This window comes from Pieris napi, chromosome 10 (genome assembly GCF_905475465.1).
Source record: "Pieris napi chromosome 10, ilPieNapi1.2, whole genome shotgun sequence".
Taxonomy (NCBI): domain Eukaryota; kingdom Metazoa; phylum Arthropoda; class Insecta; order Lepidoptera; family Pieridae; genus Pieris; species Pieris napi.
In genome coordinates this window covers 5,223,921-5,243,359 of record NC_062243.1, presented here as the reverse complement: position 1 = coordinate 5,243,359, position 19,439 = coordinate 5,223,921, and the positions used below count along the sequence as shown (strand labels likewise).

At 32.6% G+C, this 19,439-nt stretch overlaps 1 pseudogene; it reads right to left on the bottom strand.

The window, feature by feature from the left end:
• Window positions 1-8,177: 8,177 nt before the first annotated feature.
• Window positions 8,178-18,306, bottom strand: LOC125053092 (annotated as a pseudogene).
• Between the last annotated feature and the right edge of the window lie 1,133 nt (window positions 18,307-19,439).

Sequence of the window (19,439 nt, the reverse complement as noted above, 5' to 3'; positions counted from 1 at the left end):
GAAGTAACTGCTATAGTAAAATATGTATCGATACTGTATTTTTGATATTAGTCAAACTCTATAGATTAGCTACAGCAAATTTTATTTTTTTATAGTTTCTAAAGTCGTAATAGTGATAAGCTTAACATGTGAGTGTAAATGAAAATGTAAATACAAAAGCGCGTTAAAACCATTTACATAAGAGAATATTGACAAAAAATTGTCTGGTAGATCTTATTACTTCTGAACAATGAAATCATATTCCAGAAATACTACTAATACTCTTCAAGTAACTAATATTGCGTAAAAACCCGGTTATTATCCCTAAGATCTTCGGATGCTGTGGGCTTCTATGGTCTTCAGTAGTCTGAAGTCTGAATTCGACCCCGCAAGCTCGTTTTTACACGCTTTATATTTCAACGCTTCACCTGTATGTATGTATGTATGTAACCGACTCCTTCGGACTCGATTTTGACCCACTTTAAACGGACAGATTTAATTCAAACTTTGTACACTTATAAAGAATCAGCGACAATATAATAATTTAATAGGTTTATCTCGAAAAAACAATGAATTTTTTTTTTAAATTCATTTTGTGAAAAAGCGTGGGGCGCTCTGTGCCATATTTTTCGTCTATCGAGCAACCCACGCTTTTTCACAATAATACTAGTATTTTTTGTTCATTACCATTTTCAGCCTAAATTAGGAATTATTTTTCACTTTTTAGTTTGATGTGCTTTAAAAGCGTGTGTTTTAGTTTTTTTAAACTATATTTATTTTATAGCGAAGACAAAAAAAAGACACGCAATGTTACTGGTGTGCTACCTGTACTTGCCCATCTATTACTGTTTGAATTTTATACAGTAAGCGGAATCATATTACGACGTTTGAATATTACTGCTGTAAGTTATACCGAATGTATGAAACGTTTTAGTTCGTTCTATTAAATGCTGACATTATCAAAGCGATATTTTTGACGACTCATTGGTCTAGTGGTTAGTACCCCTGACTGCGAATCCATGGGTCCCGGGTTCGATCCTCGGCTGAGACGAACATCGATGTGATGAGCATTTGGTGTTGTGCTATGGTTTTGGGTGTTTAAATATGTATATATATCTATAATCTTTATATATATAATCCTTCTGTGAGTGTGTATGTCACTGAACTTCTCTCAAACGACTGGACCGATTTTGATGAAATTTTTTGTGTGTGTTCAAGGGGATCTGGGAATGGTTTAGATTCACAAATCAGCCCGGCAGGTGGCGCTGCAGTCGGTACTTTCATACTTTGCTTTACTAATTGCTTGAAATATCATGCAGGACAACGTCTGTCGGGTCCACTAGTATGTATGTATATCCGTTGCCTAGTACCCATAACACAAGCTTCACCAGCTTAGCATGGGACTAGGTAAATTGGTGTGAATAGTAATCCAATACGTTGTAGTATTTTTGTAAAAATGACACATACTGCTTAAAATGACACAGTTGTCAATTGTTTTTGTTACTGGACATAGACTCAAAAGACGCTGTAAAATCATCCTTCCTCAAGTCCATAAAATAAAGAAATCCAGAAAGATTATTAATATTTTATTTTACTGTTGACAGCGTATACAAAAACATCTCTTTAAAATCCCTTTGATGGAAATCGGATATATTTCCTTGATGAACCTTTTACGATAACTCCACTGACATTATCTTAAAGCTTGCGTCTGAAAATGTCATAAAAATAAGAAATTTTTCATTTAACTGCCTGTGTCGTAAATCTTTAAGAAGATGTTTAAAATTAAGTAAACCTTTGTGGATAGAATCTTCATAACCGAGTTTATTATGCTCTGTAAGGCGACTCCATTTTTATGATTATGTAGCGCCTACTTTGAAGAAAATGCAATTCGTTTTCAAGACAAAATGTTGTACGTTTTAAAATAAAATTGCTTCAGTTGTATTTTTCAAAAGCAATTTTTTTTCGTTAAATAGTTACACTTATTAATATTTCCTATTGTTGTAAGATACGACCTCCAACTTTTCGAACATAATTCAAGTGTCCTCCTCCCTCAAAGGCCGGCAACGCATCCACTAAAAATGGGTATCTATAGGCTGCTATGACTTGCTTTTTAGGTATCACGTCGGCTCGTTTGTATTGTATAAAATAAATAAATATTAAGGCTTAAAAGTGATTATGTGCGATTTTTGCTATACCTAAGCGGTAATACTTGTTACAGTGAAGTAATATATTATGAGAAAGTCGGGATGTCTTCGACTCAGTAGTCGGTAAATGCATGACGCGTATCAGGTACAAGACTGATCACCTACTAGGCTAAAAAGAAAATTAAAGTAACTAAATCAAGGATTGTGGTGAGGTGGTCCTATGAATGGGTTCTCAGCTTAAAACATAAAACAATACTAGCATTGTGTGTACAAAATGCAAATCGTAATGCGTATAAAAATTATTTATATTTATTAATAATAATTTTAAATAATTTTTTAACAAAATAAGCTACCATTACAGATTACTCCAATGCGGCAACTATTTACATTGATATCACAAACAAAACAATACATACACACAGAAAAAACAACACATTCGGCACCTCAAAAGGTTAGTTTTGTAAGCTGATTATAAAAACAATTACCTACACTTAAGTATGTTGTTGATGTCTAAATATGAAAATATTTATTCGCAATAGAGAGTGCCTGTTGCGTTATAAAGATTGAATTAATGTAATGGTTTTGTGTTAAACCAACCAAATTATATCTATTTTACGTTATAAAGGGACTGTAGAATATATTTAATTATGTACCATTGCTATCTGTGCACTTTTGACATCTTATAGGTAGTTCAATTTTCGCTTGGGCACGATTTGGTTGGTTCGGCTGGGTTCATACACATCATAGATCCATCGATCCGTTTCTGCAGAACTGGTACCACGGTGGAACTCGTAGTCGTAAATAACAAAGAAAAAAAAGGGAAAATGAAACGAATCATGGTTTTCGAAAAACAAATGCACGAGATGTAAAAAATTGAATTTGGAATTCCTCACCAAAGAGGAGATATTTGAGGTGAAAGTGGCCAGGCCAGTACGACAAACCAACAATTTCATATGTAAGGACCGAATCTTTATAAAACCTACTAACTATTTATTACAGTATAGGAACTGACATGAAGTAAACCTTTTGTCAGATCACTCAACGGATAATTAAAAACGTCTGTTAATCTATGCGGTTCATAAATTATTTCCATAGATGTCATGTGTAGAGTACAGAGTTTCGAGAGGTTAGTTTAAGGGTTCACATAGTAAGGGCGGTCGATGTTGTCTCCTAACGTAACCAGGTACCCTGCACTAGTCTCTGGATCACTTCCTGATTTTTTCCTGTGTAGTTTAATATAAAGCATACTACTTAGTACACCATATTAATAAAGTACTTTGTAATCCTTTATAACACTAATCCCTGAAATATGTTAAACAATGTATCGAATATTATGAGAATTAGGCTTCAGTTCGGGAACATAATCACGTTCCTTGGCTTATCGGATTACGTATAATGTTGAATAAACAATATTTTTAGCGCAAGCTTCATAGAAATGGTTCTATTAGGCATTAGCGTCGCCGCGTCGCTTACGTAAGCACTTTTTCAATATTAAATGCAAGATCTACGTAATTACATTCAATTTTAAATTGGGTTCAGATTTTAACTGTTATTAGGTGTTGGATAATGAGTCCATTATCAAATAAGAAAGAAGTGGAGTAGTTCTGGTAGATCATGTTCTTAATAAACTATTTATTCTTATTCTGTTAGAATACCGTCTGACGAACTGATAATGTTTTTGACTAAAAAGAAACGATTTATCTTCGTTTGATTGTAATTGGTCAATAGTATTCTAGTCCAATACGTGTCGTCACGTGACGTGATACGTCATGATATGACGTCTATTTGACCAATCACAATCGAATGAGACGTTGCGTCATGCGTTTTACATTCTCGCCTCCCTATCTCTTTTCATCAAGCGTAATTTATACTTTAATTAGATAAGATTGATTTGACGAATAATTACTTATTTTGCTGTGCCTATTTATATCTAAAATTAAATTTATGTATTAGTATAACATATGATATAACTCTACTAGGCATATTATAAAATGTAGAAAAAATAAAAATGTTAAAATAAATGACTTAAAAAGAATGTTATTTTTTCAATAAAAATATATTTCTTCATGCTTGCTTCAATAGCAAGAAAAAATAAACGGTTTTATGTTAGCTGAAGTTTGCGGTTGTTATTTTTATAGGAGCCTAATAAGTACTTTTATTTGTTCGCATAATAAATTCCTTCTAACATTAAAGTTTATTAATCATATAATGTACACTCATATACATAATGTTACTAGCGACCGCGAACTTTGTTTCGCCTAAATATGTATTTTTTATGAAACTGGTTTTTTGCTTTGTCCAATTTTTCTAAACCTACTCAACTTCAAGGTATAAATCAAAAATATTACTCGAAGATGGCTGGAGGACTGATTTTTAGAGCTTCTTCTATATAGACATTCATTTATATAGTTTATTAATGATAATCAATACAACATATTAGTTTCAATCACTAATGGATATAATACCATAAAATACTTATTGTGAATTTTACGGCCACCGCCGATGGTGTTTTATACTTCATTTCACGCGCCATATAAGCAGTTAATTGAACTTTAACGGTCCAAAGAATGGGACATTATTGACTTTTACACACGATGAAAGAGACGTGGGGTTAATAGATACGGAGCGTATCTGTACACATGAAATTATACTGTTTGGAATTAAAAGTTAAATTAAACAGCTTAAAGGGAGACTCAATCCTGACGTGGAGTATTTGAATAAAGGATTGATTTTTTGTGCAATTAACACTTGGTAAGAGAAAACATCGTGAGGAGGAGGTGTTGTTTTAGAGTAAATTTAGATTTAGATTAAGGTACTTTGTATATATATATATATATTTATATAACATTTGGTTCTGCACTTCTCGCACGCATCATGTTTATTTTTTTTAGTTTTTCTCTTTAACTAGGGTTGCCTAGAAGAGATCGCTTATTAGCGATAAGGCCGCCCGTTGCATCCCTTATAATTTTTTTTGTATTGTGTTTCATTCTTTTTTTTTAAAACGAAGTGTAAATAAATAAATAAAATAAATAAATAAATTCGTGTGTCAATTATATTAAACCGAATCATACAAATTGCCGTTCCCAAATATCCATTTTCAACTAATAGATTTTGGTTATTCAATTAGCTAATGATCTGTGGGCGGTATTATGATAATTATATATATGATACGTATTGTATTAACATGTAAGAGAAAATTGAGAAATTTATAGTACTTTTTAGGATTTCGATAACTCCACGTCGTTCTATTTTTTCTAATTACCTATTTCTAAAGACCGACACCTTATAACCACACACAATATAACCCTAGTCTTTTGAGCCATAATATAGGCCATTTGATGTTATGTAACATTGAGTGTAAAATTAATAATTCTAATTATAACATATCATGTATATTAAAATACATAAACCCTTGCATGAACAATCGTGAATACTTACATAACTCAATGAATGAAAATCTTCAGCAGTGCTCGGTGGGATGCTGTATGCAAGATTGGGGAATAGAAATCATAAACTATACAAATTATAAGCAAACCAATGAGTTTGGATTGTCGAAGCTTTCATAATCTTGTTTATTACAAATAATTGCGAAATTATTAGTCAACAAGTTTGCATGTGGTAATAAAATATCGACAATGTTTTGTGCTATAAAACCAACCTTTTAGATACTCATGTTATTAGTAATAATTCCAAGGGAAGAAGGTACCACCAAATTCTAATGGTTCAAGATTACTTCTAGAATAAAGTTCGCGTAAACGCCTCTGAAAATCCAATATCTAAATAAAACATCTCATAAAATATTGTATTATGAATGTGACACTGATGCTAAAAGCTCGTCTCTGTGATCCGAAACCTATTTGGTCGTATTGATAAATTACCAGCCATTGATCTCTATTTGCCTAAACAAATTCACCAAATACGTACACTTCTATGTTATGAGTAATGAGCTGTCAATGCGTAGGATGGTTGTATGCGAATAATAATATAATTAATGTAAATTACTTGATGCGTTGCTACTAATTTTCATAACCAATGTTGGCCTCCGATACAAATAAGCGTAAAGATTTTTTTGTAATTTAAAAGTACCTTTTCCAAATTCGTATTGTATTATTTAAATTAATCGAACGTCAAAATTCCAATTTTCCATTATTATCTAGTACTGTAGGCGTTTATAGGTACTGTATAATATAAATAACTTTTGACGCCAATTAAACGTTTTATAATACTCGAGTGAATCTATTTTAAACCTCGCATCTAAGTTTCAATTCTTCAACATGAGTCGTTATATTATAACATATTATTTTTATTACAATTATACTAACATATAGCCAAAGGTGGAATACATACTATATATGTAAATGGTTCAAATATTTACAAAAAAAAATAATACGTAATACCTAATTCAGCTATGCTGTGTGATGGTGTGAAAATGAGAGTATGTACGTGAGGGTGTGTACGTGGGCTGTGCTTATGATGCAGGTGATATAGCGCTATTGATATTCTTAATACTCCTTTAATAAGGCTTAAATATGAAACAGCTTTATTAACAACAAACAATTATTGTTATATTACTAAGAGATAAGTATTAATTTTCAGTGAAAAATAGAACAAATAAATATCGAATAAAGTTTTAATTACAAAGGGTTAAAAGGGTAATAAGAACGTTTCGCCTCGTGGAACGTATGTGAAGGTAAATAGTCAATTTTCCTGAGATGAAATTACCGTGATGCCGAGATAAGTTCGGTCGGGTACTTACTTTGAACGAGAGCAATTCCCAAACTCTCGCGTAGGCAAATTGTTTAGAATTATAAGATACCGCGAAGCGAGCGAAAACGATGGAAATTGAGCATTTTATCACTTTTACGGGGATCGCCATGTAATTAGGTGAATTCGTTCGAATATGCTTGCGAAGGAAATTTTAAGCTTATCAAATAATTATGTTTTTTCAAGGAGAAAAATTCTTCAAAATTTGACAGTTACAGTTTTCCCTTAAACCTTAAGCAATAATTAACGAAACGCAGATTAGTCTTTTGGGTTCGGTTCGTTTGGTCATAGTTGCAAAATATCTACAGTTGTATATACTTGGAGCTCTATGCAGAACAAACACATGTTGTTGGCAGCAAGTAATTTATGTGCAAGGGATTATTGCGTACAGTGCTGGAAATTTACCCTGGCATGTTCGCCTGGCACTAGATTGTATAAGTACATAATCCCTTCATGTAAAACTAAAATTTTAGCAAAGATAATCGAACCGATATAAAAACTTAACATAACGTATCTTTTAACAATTTTTCGTTTAGATAGTCTGTTGTTTAAATATTACACGGCACTTGAGTCAGCTTCAGCATCATCAATAATTACAATAAAATAAATCGTATTTAGTATCGAATTTTGAGTGACGCAAAAACATTATATACAAGAGGTATTGTGTTTATACACACTACAGTTATATAAATATACTTAATATATTTTTTTATATAGGACAGGGGGCTAACACGGGACGCCCAAAATGGGCAGTCATGGCAGCCCATGGACACTTTTAGTGGGTGCGTTGCCGGCCTTTGAGGGAGGAGTATACTCTCTCTTAAAACAACTGGAGGTCGTATCTCCCAGGAAAGACCCCCACACCAACCAATATTTTATTATAGAGCATAAGGGGTTGAACGGGCAGAAGTTTTACCTTAAATGATCAGCCGCTCATGAGAATGTCAGAAGGCTCGCGTGTGCGTTGCCGACTTCTGAAATGCAGTAGGTACTAACACATAATATTGAAAAACCACTGCTTAGTTAAACTATAAAGACAGTTTCATCAAAGTTACTAAATTATTAATTTATACAAACGATTTCTAGCGGATATTAAAGCATTTATCCCCAAGTTTTACATAAATAATAACTGTCTCGCCTCTAAAAGGAAAAAGGTTTTTAGTAACGACAAAGTGTCGTAAAATTTCAGACCCACGACTTACTGAAATATTTCGTGGAATATCTAAAATGTTAAACTTTTTACAGGCCTCAAATTTTTCAATGTCACTGTACTTATTTTGCTTCAAAAATTCACAGCGCTGTGAGCATAAATTTTACATATTACTAGATGATCCGGCAAACGTCGTTTTGCCATGTTTATCATTTATAATAAAAAATAGGGGTTGATCGTAGAGGGGTGAAAAGAAGGGGTTGTATGTATTTTTTAATGTCTTAAAAAAATAAAAACAGAAAAAAAATATCTAAAAATATAAAAAAAATATTTAGGGGTAGGTACCCTTAACATTTAGAGGGAGGAAAAATAAATGTTGTCCGATTCTCAGTTATACTCAATATGCACACAAAATTTCATGAGAATCGGTCAAGCCGTTTCGGAGGAGTTTAACCACAAACACCGCGACACGAGAATTTTATATATTAGATTAAGTGCTATATTTTGAATTGTTTTGTATGTAGAAGGAATTCTGAAATGTCACGCCAGCAACGGGTTTTGATTAAACATTTACGTTTTAACTGTAGTGTTCGATAGTCATATATGATAACTCCAATGTCTAAAAATATCCCCGTAGAATTTTCTAGATTGCTTGTCGTTTACAACACAACAATCAAACGACGTTTTTCGTCCAACAACTCACGCATTCCAAGTTTTTGATTCAAATTTGTTTTGTTCCGACTCTAGCAATATTAAAGATTTTACATATTATTCATGCTGAGTATAGGATGCAGATTCCTTATGTATGTATGTGTATGTAGTGTGGACTCAGTTTCCGCGCTTAGACGCTTATCCGATCGTTGTCAAAGTCAAAAATCATTTATTGATATAGGTAACTCAATGTACACTTATGAACGTCAAAAAAGAAATATACATTAAATGCTTCTAATTTTACATTTACTGCCAGTTCTCAAAATCAAGGGCGTAAAACGGAAGAGAAGAACTGGCAATAAACTCTCCGCCACTCTTTTTAATCGCCAAGTTTTTTGTTTTACGCAACGTTTGTAAGGAGCTGTAACCATAACACCATGTTCCACATCATAATAATAAAATAAATTAAAAACAAAGATTTGTTCTCTATTAGAAGGAGGAATGGTGAAATAGGGGCACGCACTTACATTCTCGTGGGAACAATACGCAAATACATAGTAAAAATAACTAACATCAACGCATACACGAATTAAAGTACGACCAGTCACCACAAGTAGCACCCGGTCACGAGTATGACGCATGGCCAGCCATCGTGTGCCCAAAGTCCTTCTAGAAGCTCAGAAGTTTCCTGGGCACTTCGCAGGCTTCACGAAGAGACCTCACGGTTGCGAGGATTTCTGTTCATTGCGCAGCCACAGCCACGCATTCCAGGACTACGTGGATGACTGATTCCTCTGCGCTAAAACAGCCTCTGCACAAGAGACTTTCCGTCACACCTAGGACAAAGAGATGTTTATTAAGGAGATAGTGGCCCGTGACTGTCCCTATCATTATTTTGAGATTAATCGAATCCTTATATATTTATATAATATATATATATAATATGTAATGGAATGATATTTCAAAATGATGAAAAAATCCTTAATAATATTACTTAGATATATATATATGTAATGTACGAGGCTTTAATTTGAAAACAGAATAGAATCCATCGCATAGCAACGAGTACTAGAATTTTACGAGATCACGAAAACACCTTTTCGGCACGTGTACACAAAGACCCAAAGAAGGTATTCCTTACATCTAGCTTGTAATTGAACACGTACGACACGATTTATTCCTATTGACTTGTATTGAATTTTCAAGTTACGCCGATATGCTTAACAAGTTTTCGGTCTCACGGGTAAAGAAAACTTGGGTGAATGCAAATTCAAATATTGTAAAGTTTAACAAAGATGTAATTTGTGGGTTCACACAAGTTTTTCAATTTACTACTGTGTTTATATATAATAGCATAATATATATTATTTGATACAAAAACTATGTTTTTAAAGAAAATTGTGAGTAGGTACTGTATATTTAAAATAAAAGTAATCTATAAACGGAGTTTGTTATTAATTCAATATATTTTAGACTTGAAGTGGGTAACACACATGGTAAAACAACCGTCCTGGGTTCGAACCTGGTGAAATAACAATTGATTTAGGTTGATACAGAAGACCAATGAACTACTTACCTTGACCCATGGGCCATGGACTTCATGGAATAAGTATTATAACATATGTGACCTAGTTGTAATAACGAGAATTTCATTGAAAAGAAACGGCTCGATAGAAAAAACTAGGATCAATAAAGGTTAGAGAAATTCAAATAAAATTTAAGGAAACATTTTCAATTTAACAGATCTTTTTAAGATAATTTTAACATTTAAAAAATATTAAATCTAAAAGCTATCATCAAAGTTAATTCAAAGTTTGGTCATTTCGTGTTGGGTCACTGCTCATACCTGCAACTTCGCAGACAAATGAATATTTAATTAGTTCAGAATAATTAATTATTGTGTACCTAAGATAACTTAGTTCTTGTTTGCTAAATTACCCAACTATATTATTGACCATTCTGATCCGTAATTAGTAGTTAGGTCACATTTAGGTACAAACAGGAGATGTTGATGTGTGGAAAGCGGGATCCAATCAGGAGGCACACAACTCTATATGAGAATAATGTAATCTTGAAAGGCCAGCAACGCACTTGCGAGCCTTCTGGTAGTATGTTCATGGGCGGCGGTTTCACGTATGAGTTGAGCCTCCTGCCCGTTTGCCTCCCATTACATTAAAAAAATAGTGTTCTCCTCTTTCTAGGAATTTTCTTAATGTTTCTTTTTTGTAGCGCCCGTGTGCAAGCCTAGACCTCTCTAGTCTAAATAGAAAAGCCACCATTTCATAAGTATCGTAAGTTCATTGAATGTGCCACGAGCGTCTAAACACTTAACACGCTGCATATGTAAGACCGTCTTTGCCCTTATCGCCTCTAGTAACACTCTGTCCTGACACTAGTCGGCCACAGTTCAGCATAAACGGCTTACCACAACGTCATACTATAGCCTCAAATATTTCTTTTTTCTCATATTTTCATGATTAATTCCTCAAAAGCTGCAGTTAATTTTTATTTTTTCAACTGATACATTTAATTTTTCAATCTTCTATAATATAAAATGTCCTTTGGTAATTTCCGAACAGAATCGGTAAATAAACAAAGGCAGGGGCGTGCGAGTGAAATCCCGTACTTAAAGAACAAAGAGGCCGGCATTTATTGTGTGAACGCTTATACCTAACACCTTACTAAGGGGTTTTACATAATCGAAAAGCTTTATTTGTTCTAACGATATTTTTCTATTCATATAATATCACTCTTATTTACAAATATCCGGCTGAGTACAGAAACCTATACTAATTCGTCAGTCTGTCAAATTATGTTAACGGTTTTAAACTGATTTGACTTTGACGTTGTTCATAAATGAGTTAAATGTCAATGACAGTTGACAGTCGCGCCATTGTTCTGAATATAAAATTGCCTTAAACCGTAGACGGACTATGGTATAGAGCAGGCATTAGCGTACAGCGTGTGAGATAGCGAATGATCGACATATGTCATATTTACAGTTTTAATTCAGTGAAGATTGCTTATTATTGACCAAAATACACATTCGAATGAATAATTCTTGAACAAAGTTACTGAGTCGTCACAAAATAAGCTACTTACCGATGAAAGGTTAAGTTTGGTTCTTTACGTTCACTATAGCTTTTACAGCAAATTATGCAACAATTCACCATGACTGACACTTTAAATACACATCTTACAAGGATAAAGTCTTAAAATACGGGTTTGACTTGGGTTTCACCGATTTATCAGTAAGCGGTGAAAACTTGTTTACCACCAACGGCTCGGTGAGAAACAAATAAAACTCGATTCGCAAATAGAGACAGAGAAACAGATACTCTGTTTCGCTCGCACTTAAGTTTTTCACGTTAATGCCTTCTCTCTTTAGTTATTATTGTTATTTTAGAAGCTCATCTAGTTCTATACTCTATCTACGCCTTAAACAGATTCTAATTGTAGCATAAACTAATTGCTAGCGTTCTAACTTTGCCGTGTTTTGAACCGATATTTTAGATCCGACAAAATACAGACCTCATACATATTATCAAGAAATTCCCTACTCATACATATTGGTTATTAAAATTGCTCTCAACAAACATTCTAAGCCTATGGATTTTATTAAACGTGACACCCATTATCAAGTTTAATATAACCGTTATGGTTTTCGTTATTTATGTAAAGAGTCGGAGTGCGTTAATATTTCACTCTTTATGTTCGTTTCATGCGGGGATGAATAGGCAATTTACGGGAAACAAATTGCCATGATCTGAAGATAATTTGAGCCACATAACAAGGAGTTTACATCTAATTTAGTTTAATTGAGAAATATTTCATATTTAATCTAAATTAATAATAAACTAAAAAAAATGTGTGCGTAAGAAGTAAAACTTCTTTATGACCTTATTTTTCGAAAAATGATCTACTATATGCAACTTTACAGAAATTGGTTAAATAAAGTTAAATTAGATAAAGTTTAACAAAAGGCTTTTATTATCATAGACATGAATACAAATACAATTATTTCATTTTAACTTATTACTGTACTACTATGTATCTAGTACTAAGATTGTTACAGAATTTCATTAATTGTAATAGAATTATTAGTATTAACATCATTGTTATCGTTATTATATATTTTTGTTACTAATGGCTTCGAATCTCTTCGGATCAACCGTGGTAGGGACAAGAAAAAGATGGCGTGTAACCGAAAAATGTGACAAATGTGTGTAAATTTTTTTCCAACGCCGATAAAGAAGTTTGACTTCAAAAAGCAACATGGCGCGTAACCTGCTACAAAATTTCTCCCATACGTCGATAGAGAAGTTTCACTTCAAAAGATGGCGCGTAACGGAAAAATGTGACGCGTAACGAAAAAACATTACACTAAATTTTTTTCCAACCCCGATAAAGAAGTTTCACTTCAATGATCTTTGTTTATAAACCAATTAAAATAATGATAACATGCTAAAAAGTTTATTGGTTTTCAAAAGAGCGAAAAATTCTTTAGCAAAAATGTTCAGTCCATCACCCCGTGTTTTAAGTTCCGTTCGCATTATTTCTTTAAACTGTCCAATGGTTATCTTGAACTGTGTAGATTCTCTGTAATTCGCCTGAAATTTTACGGAATGGTCCATAAAACTCGGGTGAAGGTATTTTAAAACGGCGTGATCGAGTGTTGGGAACATGTGAAGTAATGCGTGGTCTTCGAAAAGTGTGGCCACAGCAAATGTGCTGCCATTAACGTCCTTGCGGTCCAATAAGGTTTCTACTTGATGCTCACCCCAGTCTGGCTTTTCATTGCTGAAAAATACGTTCCGTTTCAATATTACAGCCAATTTAATCGTAATATTGAGTTTGCTATAAATGCTAAAATGTGTTTTTATCTCTGAAGTTCAAGTGGAATTATATTTTATATTATTTGTTACTTTTTTCCAGCCCGCTACACTTTTATGGAATTAATATTAGGACATCGCTCCTATAGTATAATTATTATTAAGTTATCTATTATGCTTACAAGGACTTATTAATCAATTTAGTTTTTGTAATTTCATCTCCGTAGGTACATACAATTAGGTTACATATTTAGGGTTAATATAAAAAAGACATTGGCGATACAACCCTTGGTCTTAGACCCCGTGTCTTTTTATATAATAGCTAGTAGACGAACATCCTACTTTGTCTGACATAGGCCAGCGACTTTGTAGGAATGCCGGTATCCTCCTGATGTTTTCCTATTCCATACGAGCCAGTGTGAAATGTGGACATAGATAGAGAAGTTTATATGCGCGCTGGGGTTCGAACCTACGACCTCAAGGTACAGCACAACAGTTAATATAATACTGAAATAAATTTAAAAAGGTATATCCAACCTAGAATCAACTAGTAACACAATAGTAATCCTATCATTTCGATATTAACGTACTATCTATTGTACTTGAAGAGGTTGTAATGCAAAAATTAAATAGTCACTTCAACCTGGTAACTTCTTATGTAAGGATCTCCTACTTGTCGGGTAAAAGTAGTGGAAGAATACTGTGAGCAAAGTCTATAAACATCCTAAATTGGATTATAGTTCTTTGGCAATAGCTTTTAATGTTTACTACGTCTTTATTATAAATGCATTTGGAAACATAATTTGGCTGTGTCATAGTGTTATTATGCTGTTTTTTAAGATGAAATAGCAATCTTTAGGTAATACTAATATTTATTAAAACGCAATCAACCCACCGACTTTTAATTCTACTTATTAGTACAACTTTTGTACATTCTTTGTATAGCCTAAATAAATGTTCGATTTTGTAGTAAGATGACAGATTTTTCTTAAACGTACCGTAAAAATGCTTTATGTATTTCTTATGGAACAGGTGGCAAGTGGCCAGGGAGGTTAACCTTTTATTATATAACTTTTTCAATTGAATTAAGATCTACCTAGACGGTACGACTACATAATGAATCTAGGGAGATTTTGGCTTGTGTGTATGTGATTATTACCTTGGTTGATCGCCGTCCCTAATAGCATCTGGGTGGTGATGGGCAGCATTATCAGCTGTGGTGTAAAACATACCAGTACAATTGATCCACAGCCACGTATAGATTACATGAGGAAGGGGGTACCACTCGTAAGCCACATAACTAACGGTAGCTTAAAGCCTATGGCGTTATGCCAACGATAATGCGTTTTGAAGAATCCTTGGCGAAGGAACACGCTCAGAAACCTGAAATGGATTGTTTGGATTCATTACTGAAAATTTTACTGATGCACGAAATTTATTCTTTAGGTAATACATACAACAAGCATGTGTGGGTATTTAATAATAATTTAGTTGGAATTCAGAAACGTAATACAATCTATAAGATTAATCCAATTATTTTAAATATAATTTTAATATAATTTTAATTGGAAATAATGTATATTTGTGTGTTGGAAATAAATTATTATTTTTATTTATAAGAATATATATATATATTGATTGTTAGTGTGGTATTATAGGTTCCGTTGTCAAACTTAAAAGCTGAACCTTTTTAAATTTTGTATAACTATATTTTGTGCGACATTGATAACATGAATCTATAATGACGTGACTTTAAACTCTCAATATAGAAAATAACAAAGAAGAAATTATTCTTATTTTTTATTATAAATATATACTTTTTTTAAATAATGCCTATTTATAATACTTTCCCCACGTAAAGTGTATTCTACTAAGTTTTCCATTATATTTTGCATATTAATTTTATGATCAAATTATGAAAATTTCAAATAAAAAATATGGCTCTAGTTTTGGTAACTAAATTTTTTTAAACCTATGCTGTTAATTAATTATTACGTACACTCGTACTTTAAACCTTATACCCAACTATTAAACGAAATTTATGTAACAACCCCCTTTACGATAATAAAGGAATAATGGCATTATGAGAGTGAAGTAGCTACGGAGAGGACTTCGCAGGTCTTAACCACGTATTTCGTGCCATAACATGACAAAGAGTTTTTACTACCCTTTTACGTTACAACTTTTGCGACAGTTGTTACTTTAGTCTTAAAATAAGATTTATACCACGTGAAATTTACTCTCATATATAGGAATAACAAAACCAAATATATTTGTCTTGATAAAATTACAGAGATTAAACGATCCGATTACTGACTAAACTCAATAAATTTATTTAAAAAAATATAGTAAGTATTCAATATCATATTTGTCTTTTATTGACATAACTTTTACACATTTAAAGGAAACAATTTTTTACCGGATAAACCCTCCCTCATCTTTTAGTCGATACCAACTCCGGGGAAATAAATACAGATAATACAACTTTTTCTACAGCTGTGATACTTTTTGTCTTCAGTCACTGTGACCACGCACGCTGTAAAGCACGCGAAACGTCGATTAAATTTAAAATTATGTAAAATAATTGTAAATTTCTAATAATACATAACTTCAATCCGCTAAAAAATTGTTTCCTTTAAATCAATATTTTTATTAGCTTGGTTTGACTGTAATAAAATGTATTGTAGTCAAATTGAACAAACTAAAAACAGAAATTTCTTGCCAATTATAAGCCCATTACATTTTTGGTTTTTTGAAGTTCAAAAATTTTTACACATAAATTAATTTTAGATATAGACATTAGACAATCATACAAAAGTTTGTCTGAAGTATGTATTATTTATAACCATTTTTGTTATCGTTTCTCAAATTCGCTTGAGGATAAAATCCAGTTCAGAAGCTATAACCATCCTTTAAAAGAAAATTACCCCTTAGAAAAGCTGATTAAAAAAAAGAATGGGAAAAATATGTATTGCGTAATAAATCCAATTCTGGCGTGGAGTGGTTTATCCTCTCTTGGATTATAGATTAAGATCGGTTCGAGAGTGCTTATCTCTGCATCCATTAGAGTACTTGTGTACAGATGATGTGAAAGAACGTGGAATACTCGGAAATCACTGGAAATAAACATATTCCACGGTTAATTAAAATACCTATTCAATGATATTTTTTTACCATTAGTGATACTAGATGCCTTCTGATATCCTACTTATAGATTAATCGATTGGTATTTGTAATAAACATCTTTCAATGGAATAATTTTGACTATGATAATGGAATATTAGGGAAAAGAATACCAACATAATTTTTGACGTGACAACGTCTTATAATTCGATGGAGCCGGCTGCACGCACGAAAAAACATGACTCATGCGGCGTTACCTCGCTCTGAGGCGTTCCATTTAAAATTGACATAATTGTATTTATGCGTACAAATAAATGTAACTTGATCAATTCAATTGACGACTCATTGGTCTAGTGGTTAGTACCCCTGACTGCGAATCCATTGGTCCCGGGTTCGATCCCCGGCTGAGACGAACATCGATGTGATGAGCATTTGGTGTTGTGCTTAGGTCTTGGGTGTTTAAATATTTATATGTCTATCTATCTATAATATGTATGTATATCCGTTGCCTAGTACCGATAACACAAGCTTCACCAGCTTAGCATGGGACTAGGTCAATTGGTGTGAATTGTCTTTAAAAAAAAAAAAAAAAAAAAATTGTGATTTTCATTTACCTCCTCCATATCCATACAAAATACCTATCAAACATATAAATATTTTTTTTTTTTTTAAATGCAACCATCCCATCAATATTTTTTTATGACGTTGTCACGTTAACTATCGTCAGTAAACCGACTTTACAGACAACCGATTTTGTTTTACAATTGGGTAAACTTATTCAATTTGTAACGGACTTTTAATGTTTTTCATTACAAATTTAATAAGTATACATATAATAATTAAGTTGACATATAATAATTCCTTTCCGAATACGACCACATACTCATGTCGAACAAGTACATTCTCCAATTTGTTCCTCGATGGATAAAGTTATGGCGGTATTGCTAAACTTAAAGCGGCGACCAAGTACCACAATACCGACAAGCAATTGCTCGCCCAACTCGCTAAAGTAGAACTGCATAGTAGAACTAAAAACAACCCGTCAGCGATTCCCTCACTAGTTTTAGGAACTTCCTTGGTATTTTTAGTTATTCGAAGAATACCCGTTCTATAGAAACCATAGTCGTTGAAGGTGAATAGGGAATTTATTGAAGTATCAACGCTTTTAAGTATTTCGCAAGGAGCTTTTCCGTGGGCTGATTTAAATGGTGCAACTCAAAGGCTTCGGTTATATCAACTTTCTGAATGGTTCAATGAAATTACAATTTATAGTTGAGAGTATAAGACTAGGTAAGAGGTAGGAAAATAAAGTATTGAATAGAGCGATATTTTTAAAATATGAAGTTTGGTCGTTTCTGACACTTATTATATTTTTTGCTTTATTCTGTCTGTGTGCCTTATATATACAGAACAGTTTTGTGTTTAAAGTACGAAAGCTTTTAGCTAGCCTAAGTTAAGTCAAGCCACTCCTCTCCCCGGGGATGTTTCTTTATAAAACTTGTAAAGTCGTAAAGTCGTGAATTCGCCACAATCCTTCAGTCCCGTTCGTCTAAAGCCTTCCCTCAAGCACTGGATCCTTTAATCCAGAATCTCTTAAGGACGGGTACTTTAAATAGGGAAAACTAACATGGGGTTTCTTCTCTATAACACGAATTTGGGCCATCACGTTCAATTTGACTTGTGACGCCAATTTTCAAAATTAGAACAGAACATTTTCGAATTTCAAAAATTAGCTAAATTATTTGTTCGCTGCAAGGTATATTTTAAAACAATAAATTAGCGCGCTACGCAGTGTTAAAATAATTAAATGAGAATTATGATTAGAAATTATTTTACTTGAGAAAATACACGTTTGTGGAGAATGATTTCTTGACATTTCACCTTTCAATAGAAAATAGGTCAAGAACTCTATTCTTTATCGTTAACGAAGCTAAATTTGTATCAATTAATAATAATTAATATGAATATACTGATAAACAATACAAACATGTACAATATTCTGTTATCGTACACTAAATCTAAGTTTTCAAATTCAAAAATCATTTATTCATATAGGTAACAAAATGTACACCTATGAACGTCAAAAAATACTTATGACATACTTCTAATTTTATATTTACTGCCACTTCTCAAATCAAGGGAAACGTAGAACGGAAAAGAAAAACACAAAAAAAATTGGCAATAAACCCTCCGCCACTCTTTTTAATAAAATATATCAATATAAATGGTTTTATACTCCCCTATATTGTTTAAAACTCAAAACTTTCACGAAAAGTTTCTTATCCATTATTACAACTACATTTTAATTAATTTTTGAAGTTATACTTCTTTAGGCGCGTCATGAAAAATTTATGAGAGTGAAATTTTACGATGCGCGCGCACCGTGACACAAAATTAACAGAAGGAAGTTGCCCACGGAAGATGCTACGCCTACGACATAATTTAAAAACAACATTCGAATAATAATATAATTTATGTTACACTAAATGTAAGAGAATAATAATAAATATTTATTTATTGAATTTTTCAAATTAATGTAAACTGAACTTTATTGACTATAATGAGTCCTTTTCCAGTCTTTGATTATTTAATTGTAATTAATTATTTGCATGCAATCAAAAACCAAAGATTAATATAGAATAATTTAATAATGCCAAAGAAGTAGGTATAACTTCTTACGCGCGTACATAAGTAATGATATACATAAGGATAAAGACACTAGGAAGAATTGGCTATTTGATACCATCTTCGTTCCTTGCATCTTTGTAGTAACATAGACGAAAGTTCTTAATTTTA